General features: G+C 41.4%; 1 non-coding gene across 1 annotated transcript; it reads left to right on the top strand.

Annotated features, from left to right (window-relative positions):
• Positions 1–12,050: 12,050 nt before the first annotated feature.
• Positions 12,051–12,179, top strand: LOC138817388 (small nucleolar RNA SNORA40). The gene has a single exon (XR_011368844.1). It is a non-coding gene; the product is annotated as a small nucleolar RNA SNORA40 (small nucleolar RNA).
• The last annotated feature ends 748 nt before the right edge of the window (positions 12,180–12,927 follow it).

The raw sequence follows: 12,927 nt of genomic DNA, 5'->3' as shown, positions 1-12,927 counted from the left end.
CATTACCTATGGCTACAGTTTGATTTGTCGAGTTGTGATTATTTACATGGATATTAAACATGATTGTTAGAGTGATTGTTAACCTAGTAGAAGGGCTCCATTTTCTTTGTAAGTCTAAGCTATATATAAAACTTTTCTCTTGAAACAATTTAGTTGTAGAGTGAATTCTGGTATGTTTATTTTCTTTCTTAGTGATTTCCCCCCCTCAGGGTTGGGTATGGAACCCAGGGTTCTGCGCATGCTTGGCAGGTGCTCAATCTCTGAATTACATCTCTATTCCAGCATTCTGGTCCATGTTCTTCTCTGGGGTTTTTGGCAACATGTTAATTGACCTACTGCATACCGACTCCAGTGCCTACTGTGTTTCTGGATTGGTGCTATATACTGAGAATACATTAGAGAACAACAGAAAGAAAGTTCCTGCCCTCAGATAATTTTACAAACCATGATAGGGGCATGAATGAATAAAATTATAAATAGAGAAAAATGATTAAGGGGCGGTATTTTAAATTCTGCATTCTATTTATATAGAACCAAAATGAAGCAAGGTGACTATGCAGGGAAAAGGCATTCAGCAGTTGTACAGGCTCCAAACTAGGCTAGCACAAAAAAACAGCACTGAAGGTTTTCTGGCTGAATGCTGAAATGAGACAAGGGAGACAAAAGCAAAGTTATGAAGGTGAGTAGGGATTCGTCCTTGGATGACCTTGTAGACTGTAGTAAGGAGAAAGGATTTTACGCTGTGTGAACAAAAGCTGCTGGAGGTTCTTAAGCAGTGGACTGATGTTGTCTGGTTTCTAGTCATCTTGATACAGTACCATATCCATCTAAATAAACAGTTCTTTTTATCTCAGTTGAGCAGAAAGAAATCCTAATGTAATTTAGCTTTTCCACTGATTGATGAGATTTCCCTAGAAATCCTGGGCTTTCTGAGAGTCCATACATATTTGACAGTTTTCTGTTATGGTAACAAAGACGTAGGCTACCTAGGTAATATCCAGAGGTTTATTTTGGCTCACCAGACCGTGATTGGCTCCACTGTTTTGGGGCTTGTGGTAAGGCAGCACTTCACAGTGAGAATGCCTGGTGGAACAAAGCCACTCATTCCATGGCTGGAGAAAGAGAGGAAGAAGAGACCAAGATTCCACTAATCCCTTTGAGCACAGTACCTCCATTGATTGTTCCACTAGTCCTTCCTTCTTATAGGTTCCACAATAGGGTTTGGGGGCAACATCCCAGATCCAAACTATAGCACCATAAGATGTCTGTAAAATGGGGCTGGGAAGGTGGCTCAGTGGTAGAGTGCTTGCCTTGCATGCATGAGGCCCTGGGTTCGAATCCTCAGCACACATAAGCAAAAAAGGAAAAAGCCGGAAGTGGTGCTGTGGCTCAAGTGGTAGAGTGCTAGCCTTGAGCTGAAGAGCTGAGGGACAGCACCCAGGCCCAGAGTTCAGGCCCCATGACCGGACCCCCCAAAAAATGTCTGTAAAATCTTAAACATATCATCAAGGAGAATTCAGAGCCGGATGCTGGTGGCTCATACCTGTAATCCTAACTGCTCAGGAGGCTGAGATCTCAGGATGATGGTTCAACCCCAGTCTGTGAGATTATTATGTCTAATAAACTATTCAGAAAAAGCCAGAAATGGCATTGTGGCTCAAGTGATAGAGCACTAGCCTTGAGTACAGTCAGGGACAGTGCCCAGAACTGGCCAAGAGAGAGAGGGAGGGAGAGAAGGGGGGGAGGGAGGGAAAGAGAGAGAGAGAGAGAGAGAGAGAGAGAGAGAGAGAGAGAGAGAGAGAGAGAGAGAGAGAGAGAGAGAGAGAGAGAGAGAGAATTCAGTCCTTAGGCTAAGAGCTATGAAGCACTGGTCTAGATGACTCTAAATTCAGCTGACACATCTCATGATCCTCCAGTCTTAGATATAGCTGGTAGTCTTCCTTTTTTTTTTTTTTTTTTTTGCCAGTCCTGAGATTTGAACTCAGAGCCTGGGCGCTGTCCCCAGCTCTTCAGTTCAAGGCTAGCGCTCTACCACTGGAGCCACAGCACCACTTCTGGCTTTTTCTGTTTATGTGGTGCTGAGGAATCAAACTCTGGGCTTTATGCATGCAAGGCAGGCACTCTACCGCTATGCCACATTCCCAGCCCCAGTCTTCTTAACTTTTTAAAATGAAGGATCAAATTTTTCTTCTTCTTCTTCTTTTTATTATATCTTTAGGTAGTTGTACAAAGGAGTGTCTGTTTAACAAAGCAGTTTAGGACTACAAATATATCTTGATCAATGTCACTCCTCAACATTCTCAACCCTTCCCTATTGTTTCTTATTTATTTATTTCCTTTCTTCATCATTAATTAGAAGTGTATTTTCAAGTCTCCTTGTCCCCTCTGGCAGATTGCATTAAATTCCCCATCTCTTTTTGCATCCTGTCCTTTGCCATGAAACTTGATAGTGTGTAATGCTTTCCAACACCTGGACTTGTTTTGGCCAATGAATGTCAGAGGGTGCAAAAGCAGCACAAGCTTGGCCAGCACTTGTGAAACTTTCTGGTTTTCCTTGACCATCATCACCAGGAGAAGAAGACGCCTAAGTGACCAGCCAGTCCCACAGAAAGTGAGTGCAATGTGAAATAGGGTCAGATTACCCTAGCCCAGCCCAGGCTGGATTGGTGAATACCCAGACACATGAAATGAACTAAGTTGCCCAACTCACTGAAAGATGTGTGCGCTGCATTGTTACACACTGCTGAGGTTTTTCTGAGGGTATGTTTGGAGCAGTAGTTAACCAATCTGTCATATTGCCTCCATACTTGTAATTCCCTCACCAAATTAAAGATCCTGAAAGTTATGCTCATTTGTACCCATTTTTGCACCCCCAAAACAAAACCGAATCCCCATTTTCAAGTTTTATAACAATCTTAATCAACCTTGACTGTTTACACTTCCTACTGGTACCCATTCCAGCTTTCCCTTCAGAAACTGGCACAGCTGCCTAGAGAGGCCAAGTCCTAGAGGATTCCCCGGGCAGCAGAAGGGTGAAATTTGCAGCCCTAATCTCATAATACTGGGACTCAGCCTGACAGCGGTATATGTCACCGCATCCTAGCCAGATACAGGAATGCTAATGAGGGACACAAATCCTCATACAGAGCAGGGTAGAAGCCATGGAACCTTGCTAAATGGCTGTAATGAATGTAAACTGTAGCTACCAGCTGAACCTAGGGTTACACTTAATTGCCCAGGGGGGCTTAATCTTCGGCCTTGCCAGTTGCGGGAGGATTACTTGTCTTTGGTAAACTCAGTGGAGAGTTAAAAGTAAATTTGCTTAAACGATAGTAGACTTTAGAATAGGCAAAACAGAAGAATCGCAAATAACTACTACTGAAATGAAAACCGAATTTAAGCCTGCTCTTTGCTAACCTAGAACTGCTTCCTTGAGAGGGACCAGCAGTCTCTCGATTTAAGCTTTTATTAAACTATAATATGAGTCTTAGGAAGAACAAATGGGTTCTGTTTAAAATAATAGGCATGTTAATTCCCAGCCCCACAATAATAATGTCAAGAATGGCTAAAGCAACACTAACTCATCTTAAAGCTACATTTTCTGTGTGAACCTTCAAAATTTGGGGGATTGTAAGGATTTTTGCCGATTTTGAGCTTCATTGTCACAAATCTCCCAAATCTTGCCTTTTCCCCATTGAATAGAAATTAGGTAGCTTTGGTTCTTTGTTCTTTCTCAAAGTTATTTTTTTGTGAGTACGTGTGGGGGGGGACAGGGCAGGGGGGGGGGGAGGCATTCCTGGGGCTTGAACTCAGGGCCTGTGCTCTGTCCCTGAGCTTTTGTATCCAAGGCTATCCTGTAACTTGAGCCACAGCTCCACTTCTAACTTTCCTGCCCTGGCTGGCTTTGAACAGCAGTCTTCAGATCTCAACCTCCTGAGTAACAAAGATTATAAGCATTAGCCACTGGTGTCTGGAAGTTTTTTTTTTTTTAAGAGATTATGAAAGGAGATAGAAAACCTTGTAAATGGGGGCTGGGAAGGTGGCTCAGTGGTAGAGCGCTTGCCTTGCATGCCTGAGGCCCTGGGTTCGATTCCTCAGCACCACATAAGCAAAAAGAAAAAAGCCAGAAGTGGCACTGTGGCTCAAGTGGTAGAGCGCTAGCCTTAAGCTGAAGAGCTGAGGGACAGCACCCAGGCCCAGAGTTCAGGCCCCATGACTGGACCCCCCCCCACAAAAAAAAAGAAAAGAAAAGAAAAGAAAACCTTGTAAATGATAGGAACTGATGCTGTGAAGTCTTCCTGTAGAGCCCTTTTCCTAAATCTCTCAGTTTACCTGAGGTGAGTGATATGTCTTGTCCTTTGTAACACAAATTATCCAAAAACAAATTGAAAAATTGGGTAATTCATTGGATGGTTTGGCCTTTTAAGATTTAATGCTAGTGTAAAGAGCCAGATAATTCCTTAGTGCTGTTTATAAGGTATTTGCCTTAATTAGTTGCCTACCTTCATCTTTGTAAATTGTAAAAAAAAAAAAAAAAAGGGAAGGCTTTATTCAAATATAAACATTCACAGAGCTTTTTCAGATAGCTATTAATAGACAAAAATATAGACTGTTGAGGAAATGATTATGTACAATGTGTGTTGATTTCTGTGGAAGACTGCAATCTCCTTACCACAATCTCTTCTTTCCTTCCTTTTCTATAATAAAAATTTGATTTTATTTAGGACAAGATTAGGATCTTAGCCAGGTATGGTAGTAAACATCTGCCTATAGACCCACCATTCAGAAAACTGAAGCAGGATGATCACTTGAGTCAGGAGTTCAAATGTAGTCTAGAAAACATAGGGAGACCCATCTCAAAAAACAAAAGCTAAATAAAAAGTTAACAATCCAGTAGCTATAAAACTAAAAGAAACCTGTTTTTGAAGTGTGAGAAAGGTAAATCTCAAAATCTATACAATAACAATGAGGAAGGGCATATTGGGAATTATACCATGGATAAAGTTGGATAAACTAGATTAAAGTCATTGTGGTATATAGGAAGTAAGACATTGAATAACGTTTAAAAAATGTCAGAAAAGAGTGCATCAATATCATTGAACAACTGCAATAGAAGGAAAAGCTTTCAAGTGGGCAGAGGATCAAAAAAAGAAATATGCAAAAAAATGCTGTCAATCCAACACTAGATAGAAAAGAAAAATGAAAGAGGCAAGGGAAAGTGATGGTTACTATAAACACTAAGAGGGAGGTATCAGCCCAAATATTATGATAATAGCCACAGAACATAGTAATATGGAAGGGAAAATAATCCTTACCCTGCAAATATTGACCAAAGGAAAGCTGGTGCAGCAATAAAGAGGAAAAGTAGTGAAAAACCTAAGTAGGAATGATGATAAAAGTGGCTGGTTCTAACAAACATATAAAAATTAAAAACCGTATGCTCCTAACAATATACTCTTGAAATGTATAAAGCAAAAGCTGGCAGAATTATGAAGAAAAATTAGCAACCAGCATTTTAGTGTGACATTTTCTGGGTTTCATGTCATACCTGAAAAGACTTGCCTGTAAGGTTTGCTGAAAGGAGACTGCCACACAGTTGCTCAGGCAGGAAAGTTTATTAGCAGAAATGAACTAGAGCCTGCACGAGATGTAAGTGTACAGAGTGGGGACTGATGGTGGGCAGAGAGGATAAATAAGGAGAAGGTGGAGAGTGCAGTGGATTCAGAAGTGACGTCAGAGCCTGGGGGACCTCCCACTGGCCCTACACATGCTAGTTACCTGGGTTACAGGTGCTGGGCAGGGACTTCTAGAGAGGGTCATGGAGAGAGAACAAAAGGTAAGGGGCCATTCTCCACCCCCACCCCAACCCCAGACCTAACATTCCAGCCTTTTGATAGTTATAAAGTGGCACTGATTCTCATTGGCTACTTCCTGCTGGCAAGGGGTGTCGACATTAGGGGTAGGAGGTGGAGATGTCGTCTGGTCTGTGAGAAGGCAGCAGTAAGAGTTCCTTGGGGGTGAACATGCATATTTGTCTTTGGATGAAATCTGAAAGAATCTTATGAGGCAGGGGCTGAGCAATAAGAAAAGAAAAAAATATCATTAGAGGGCCTACAAATGGCAGAAAGAGGGACAGTCATCCATTCAGGGCAGAAAAGAAAAAAATTGGATGACTTGGCTAGTTCTTGTCTGCTGTATTCTAGGTGGTCCTGGAGTTGGTGGATTGTGTCCCTGACTTCTTCTTGACTGATTAACATCTGGCAACTGAGTAAGGAAGAGCATTGTGGACTGGTTAAGAATAACCCCTCAGAAGCTGGGGCTGGAGTGGAGTGGTTAAGGGTCCAGTGAGAGGCCTTGATCATTGCCTATAACTGGACTACGGATGTCTGGACTATAGAGTATATATGGGAGACCCAGGGAGGTACCAAGACAAACCGTCCTGAGTCTAAGATTCAGGACAAACACAATGTGCTGGACATTCTTTTGACCTCCTGGCTCTGATTAATTTTGAAAGGGCAAGTACAAAGTGACTCTGTCTAACACCATCCCCTCTTATCTGTGCAGTTTTTTCCCAACTGCCTCTGGATGATCCCTCAATGATGCCCAGGTAGGTCTCTTTTCCTTGCTAGGGATGATGTCCCATTTGGTGTTTTTGCTCATTACTGGATGGCATGTCCCAGTTAGCTCAATCCCAAATTGGAGGGGGCATGATTGACAGATCAAGTGAGTGTCGGTGCCAGTAGACCCTTTTTATTTCCAGTTGAAGCAACAAAGAGATCAATAGAAATAGTTTCTAAGCAGGGCTTACCTGAAACTTATTAAGAATAAAAACTGACATAAATACTTGCAAGAGTTCTTTATTCTTCCGTTGGTCTGACTAAATGCTGCAGAAGATCAAATCTGTAATGACAAAACTCAATAGTGGTCATGATAAGAGTTTTGAAACTGCAACAGATTAAACAATCTAGTTAATTTTTAACTGAATGTATCACTTTAGGATAATAATAAGATTGAAACCATTGTCAGCTTTGTATCAAAGGCAGCTTACATACCTGGGAAACAGACTTTTAGACCCATTTGTTCATACCCAAATCTGATGAGCGTCTTTGTGGTTTGAGTTTAAAACTGCCCCCCCCCTTTCTCTTTTGGCCCATGGAGTCAGGTGAATCTTGGTTACCTTTAAAACACTTTTGGTAAAGAGACACATTGGCATATAAATAGACCTCTGAACAATTGGAAGAAGTGGGGGAGTAAGTGGGTGAGGGTCGCCTGAAAGCTACTATGTGACCAAGATGGCGAATTTCTGGACAAGTGACGATGGTAAGGAAACTTGGCAGCGCTTTATTAGGTAAGCAAGAAAAGCAGATAAACAGACAAACAGAAAGGAAGGAGCATATTTTCACAGAGTGTGAATGCTCTCAAAGAGCGAAAGAGAGACAAACACTTTCATCTAAGAGAATCCCAAACACAGAGATAAAGAATGTAGTGACAAGCCGGGCGCTGGTGGCTCACGCCTGTAATCCTAGCTACTCAGGAGGCTGAGATCTGAGGATAGCGGTTCAAAGCCAGCCCGGGCAGGAGAGACCGTGAGACTCCTATCTCCAATAAACCACCAGAAAACCGGAAGTGGCGCTGTAGCTCAAATGGTAGAGCGCTCGCCTTGAGCTGAAGAGCTGAGGGACAGCTCCCAGGCCCAGAGTTCAAGCCCCACGACCGACAAAAAAACAAACAAACAAACAAAAGAACGTAGTGACAGGAGCAAGGAAGGAAAAAAGGCTTGGCCTTAGGGGAAGCTCTGACCACTTGCCATTCTGTTGGAGAAACTTATATCTTGCACTATTGTGGGGGTCAAAAGTGTTGTATTCAGGTCAGTGATTGCAATTATCAATGAGTAATGAAGCTAAAATGCTAAGTGATTAAGTTTTTTGATTGTGCAATTGTCCAATTGATACTGAGGCTAAATTTTTACACACACATGGATATGTTTCTTTTGATTTTAGATCTGGTTTCAAGCCCAGGACGGCCAGCTTTCAAGAGGGAACCTAGAATGGGTTCCCTGGACCAGCTCTGTGGCTCACGCTCACAGGCAGAAGCCAAAGACCTGTAGGCTAGAGTGGACTGCTGTGACTCGATGTCTTCACAAGCCAAACACCTCCCATCTGTACAATTAAAAAAATAAAGTTATGTTTATGCTTTCTCTGAATGTCCTTACCTTATCCAGATGCAGAGTTGAAGCCTGCCAGCTCCACTGTTACAATGGATTGTTCCAGTTCCCCTGAAGAAGGAAAGTGCTTCATTCTCACTGGAACCTGCTTTGATATTGTGATGGTTCTCTTCTTTGCCCCAGTACTAGGATTTGGGCTCTACGACACTGGAATCACACCTCCTGTACATTGTGTTAGTCCTTCCTTATTCATGAATCTTTAAATCAAAGGGCCTCCAGTTTGTGTCTGTGTGAAGTTGAGCAGTGTGGATGAGTCCTTTCTCTCTCTTATTGCATTGAAAGGCCTTTTCCCACTGGTCTCCCTTCCCTCCTTCCCATCAGAACATTCTCCAGGCAGTTACACTGCTATGGCTTGAATGTATCTCTTCCCCAATGTTGCCAGTGAGGTAGCATTGAGACATGGGTCCTTTAAGAGAGGACTAGGTCTTGAAGGCTCTTTTCATATTAATGAAATAACATCCCTCCGAAAAATGTCATTATACTCCTTTCAGCTAGTTTGTTTTCTGACACTTCTGCCTTCTGCCAGCAACATGGCCCTTACTAGACAAGACACTATATTCAAGCACATTGATCTTGGTCTTCTCAGCTTCAACAATGATAAGAAAATAACTTTCTATAAGCTTTCTGTATGCAGTCTCTGGTATTCTATTGCAGAGCAGAACATGGACTAAGACACACATCATTCATTCCATCACCATATCCAGTACAAGCAACCAACATCCTAGAGTACTGTGACTCAAAGCTTGCACTGTAGATATTTTCATAGTCAGTATTCCTCCCTATGTTTTTCAAAAGTCTGATACCAAGTTTGCTTTACTTGCTTTCCATCGCTGCCTTATATTGCACATTCCTAGGCATTTCAGGAATGCTAGCAAGTTCTTCAAGGGCAACTGGGTGGTGGGTTACCTGATGCTGCTTGCATCTTTTCTGACTCTTCATTGTTTTTCTAAATGCAGCAATTTCCCTATAGAATGCTTTTGTCCCAAAGTAGAAAGTGGACCCAAAGCAATACATTTCTTCCCAAAAACAATACAACTAAGTCTAAATGCTTGTAAACATTCTTTTGTTTTATTTGTTTGTTTTGTAGTGCTGGGGATCAAAACCAAGGCCTGGTACATGGTAGGCGAGCAATATACTGAAATTTTATCTGCAATCCCATTACAAATCCTCTTTTGAAGTAGAGAAAAGGAAGATATGAATGGAGATATTAGGTACAATTGTTCCTTCCTCTGCTACATTGGGCAAGATCCTGTACACAGAATTTCTTCCTGGAGCTAACTCTGATGTCCAATACATTTCAGTACCTGAAATGAGGATTGTTTCACTTTGTGCTTTTTTTTCTCTGTGCTCAGGGTCTAAAGTTTCAGGAAACGAAAGACCATTTCAGTCTTCATAACCTCAGTGGATATGGTCTCTGTCTCTAATCAAGACAATGCTTTACAACATTAAACAGGATATTTAACATTTCGGTCTGAAACATTTCCACAATAACAATGTAAAAAGTGTTTTCTAAACTCCTGTGTGTGCAGGGAGAACTTAGCAAAATGGTTTTAGAAGGAAAGCAGGAAAAAACTTTACCCCAAATAAGTATTATCTCCTGCTTTGGAGTCTAAAAGTGATTTATATGACCCTTATCCAAGACACAGACACAAATACATACTAAAAGGACAGTGTTATATGAAAAATACATGAATATTATGTTATTGATCTTTTCTGCAACCAAGTAGCTATACAAATTATCCCCAAACTTCTGTGATTTACAAGAAATATTTAATTTTTTCGGTCTCATATCTGAGTCAGCTGTGCTATGTCTTTATGCTACTTTCTTTGTCTTTCATTCTAGGACCCAGATAAAGGAGCAATGGCTGCTTTCACCATATTCAGACATGGACATTGATAGGAGTTCAAAGTGTTGGCATAAATTCTAGGGTCTCTAAAAATGTCTGCTTGGAACTGAGATACTTCCATTTCAACCTACTTTCTGTTGGCCAACATAAGGTTATGGCCAAATCTAACATCAGTGAAAAAGAGAGGAGATGACCTATTTAACAGGGAAAAAAGGAAGAATGAATATTTGTTAAACACACAGAAATTAAAAACCAATTCCCTGTAGGGTCTCCTTCAGTGTCACTTCTGGTATGAACCAGAGATACAAACATGTCAGAATCAATCCATTCTGGGTGGAATAGTGAATTAAATTCCCTGAGAGGCTTTTCTGTTGCAGAACATTTAGGTTATTTTTCTTTTCATTTTTGTGGGTTTTCCCGTGGTTGTGTTTGTTGTTGTTGTTGTTGTTTTTGGGTTTTTTTTTGGCCAATACTGGGGCTTGAACTCACAGCCTTTTGGTAACACTCAGCTTTGCTCACAGATGGTGCTTGAGGCACACCTCCTGTCAGCCATTTAGACATTTACTAAGCTCATAAGATGTATGGAATACCTTCCAGGAGGGAGGGAGAGAAGGAAGAAGTGGTGAAATGATGATTGAGACCACAGTAGGGAACAATGAACTGGGCAGGCATAAGACCCCATTCCAAGGTGCTCAGAGCTTACTTCTCGTTGGATGATCACATTGCAGAAAACAGAGAAAGGGAAAGTGACTTTGTGTCTTTGTGTAAGGGCAGCAGTCCTCATTAGGAGAGCTCTATCTTCATAATCTAGTCATTTCCTAAAAGTCCCAGCTCCAAATACCATCACATGGGGGTATTAACTTCAGTGTTACCTCATAACAGAAAGGAAACAACAGAGGAGACATCAGTCAACAGGTAACTCCTATTGACCATGGGTTCAGTTATGTTGGGCTCTCTGAAAGTCTCTGTGTGGAGGACTTCAATATTCTCCCCCCAGGTGGGTGAGCTGGTGGCTCACCCCTGTAATCCTAACTACTCAGGAGGCTGAGATCTGGGGATTGCAGTTCAAAGCCAGCCTGGGCAGGAAAGTCCGTGAGGCTCTTATCTCCAGTTAACCACAAGAAAACCAGAAGTGGAGCGGTGGCTCACAGTGATAGAGTGCTAGTTCTTGAGCAAAAGCGCTCAGGGATGGCCATGTCCATGCCCCAACTTTACAACCAGCCAAAAACAAACAAAAAAGACAGTTTATACTATAAAAGCTAGCTTACATAGTTTATTTGTAACTATCCAATAGGCCATTTACCCTATTGCCAGCAGAGTATAGAGATGAAGATGCCATCTCTGACTCAAGAGAGCATGTATTTGAATCCCAGGTCTATGACTTGCTGTTTTGGACAAATAACCTGAACTTTTCCAAGATGTGATTTTTTTTCCTCATTCATAAGATGGGTTCAGTAAGTCCTACCACTTAGGGATTTTGTAAGGATTAGGTGAGTTAATACGTAGAAAGTATTTGTTGTGAATACTTGAGAAATGTCAATAATGATGGTTGAAAATCATTTTCCTATAGGAGAGAGGGACGCTGATGATGCTGTCACCTGGAATTGGCTTTGGGATCTCTACACTTCTCATGAAGACTGTAAAGATGCTGCTGCCAAATGCTGCTGGAAGAGAAATCAGCACCCTTACGCCTTCCCTTCTTCAGTACTGAGAGCTCACCTGACCAGGGAAGGACTCAGATAGCAAAGGGATGGTCGCAGAAGCAAGACTTTGGAATGGACAGGTTGTGTTCTGAGCAGCCCTCTTCTCAGTCCTCCAAATATCTTCTCATGAAAATCAAGACTATTTCCCGTCTTAACTTTCCCCCATGGCATTTGTGTACTCATAGTTCATGGGCAGCTTTGGCCCTCTAGAAGCAAGTTTTTTTTTTTCTTCTCGTGAAACATTTTGTATATGGGTTACAAGATAGCTCAGTTCAGAGCACTTGTGTGTGTGTGTTTGTTTAATTTGTAACAAAGCCTTACAGACAGGTGCAAACAGTAAATACTCTTCTTTAACCCAGAACTCATTGCTGATATGAGATTTTGGTACATGTAAGAAGGAATATGATTCCTGGAACAGTTGGCACTGTGAGGGTTTGTTAACTCACACAGGTTGCTCTGTGTATAAAATTGATGTAAAAACAAGAGAAAAAATAGCGCAGTTCTCCAACTCCCAGACAAACAATCTTCACCTACCCCTTGAACTTGTTTCTCTAGGAACCAATTAGAGAACCAGGAGCCATAACTGAGCAAAGATATTCAGTGCCATCCTAGCAACAAGGGAAGCAGAGGCAATGGCTACATCTGGCATGTTCTTAGCTGTTCTAAGGTCTAGATGGTATGTCCTCTGGAAGTTCTTGTTAATAAACAGTAAATATCCATAAGTAAAGATACAAATAGCACATTTTAAATTTACCTATCAAAATTTCATCTTCTTCTGAAAGGTGTGTGTATATATAAATATATTTATATATAATTTATATATTTATATTATATAGAAATTATATATATATATATTTTAAAGTAGGAGAGCTGAGCACTGATGGCTCACGCCTGTAATCCTAGGTACTCAGGAGGCTGAGATCTGAGGATCACAGTTTGAAGTCAGCCTAGGCAGGAACATTTGTGACACTCTTATCTCTCTAATTAACTAGCAAAAATCCAGCTGTGGCATGTGATAAAGTGCCAGCCTTGAGTGAAAATCTAAGGGAACAGTGCCCCTGACTTTTAGCCCCAGTACCAGTACAACATTGTTTTTAAAAATGGAAAAGTGCTAGGCATATTGGCACACATCTGTAATCTCCACACACAGGAA

The sequence above is a fragment of the Dipodomys merriami genome, unplaced genomic scaffold (genome assembly GCF_024711535.1).
Source record: "Dipodomys merriami isolate MVZ:Mamm:240054 unplaced genomic scaffold, mDipMer1.0.p SCAF_7, whole genome shotgun sequence".
Taxonomy (NCBI): Eukaryota; Metazoa; Chordata; class Mammalia; order Rodentia; family Heteromyidae; genus Dipodomys; species Dipodomys merriami.
This window is presented reverse-complemented; position numbering and strand designations above follow the sequence as displayed.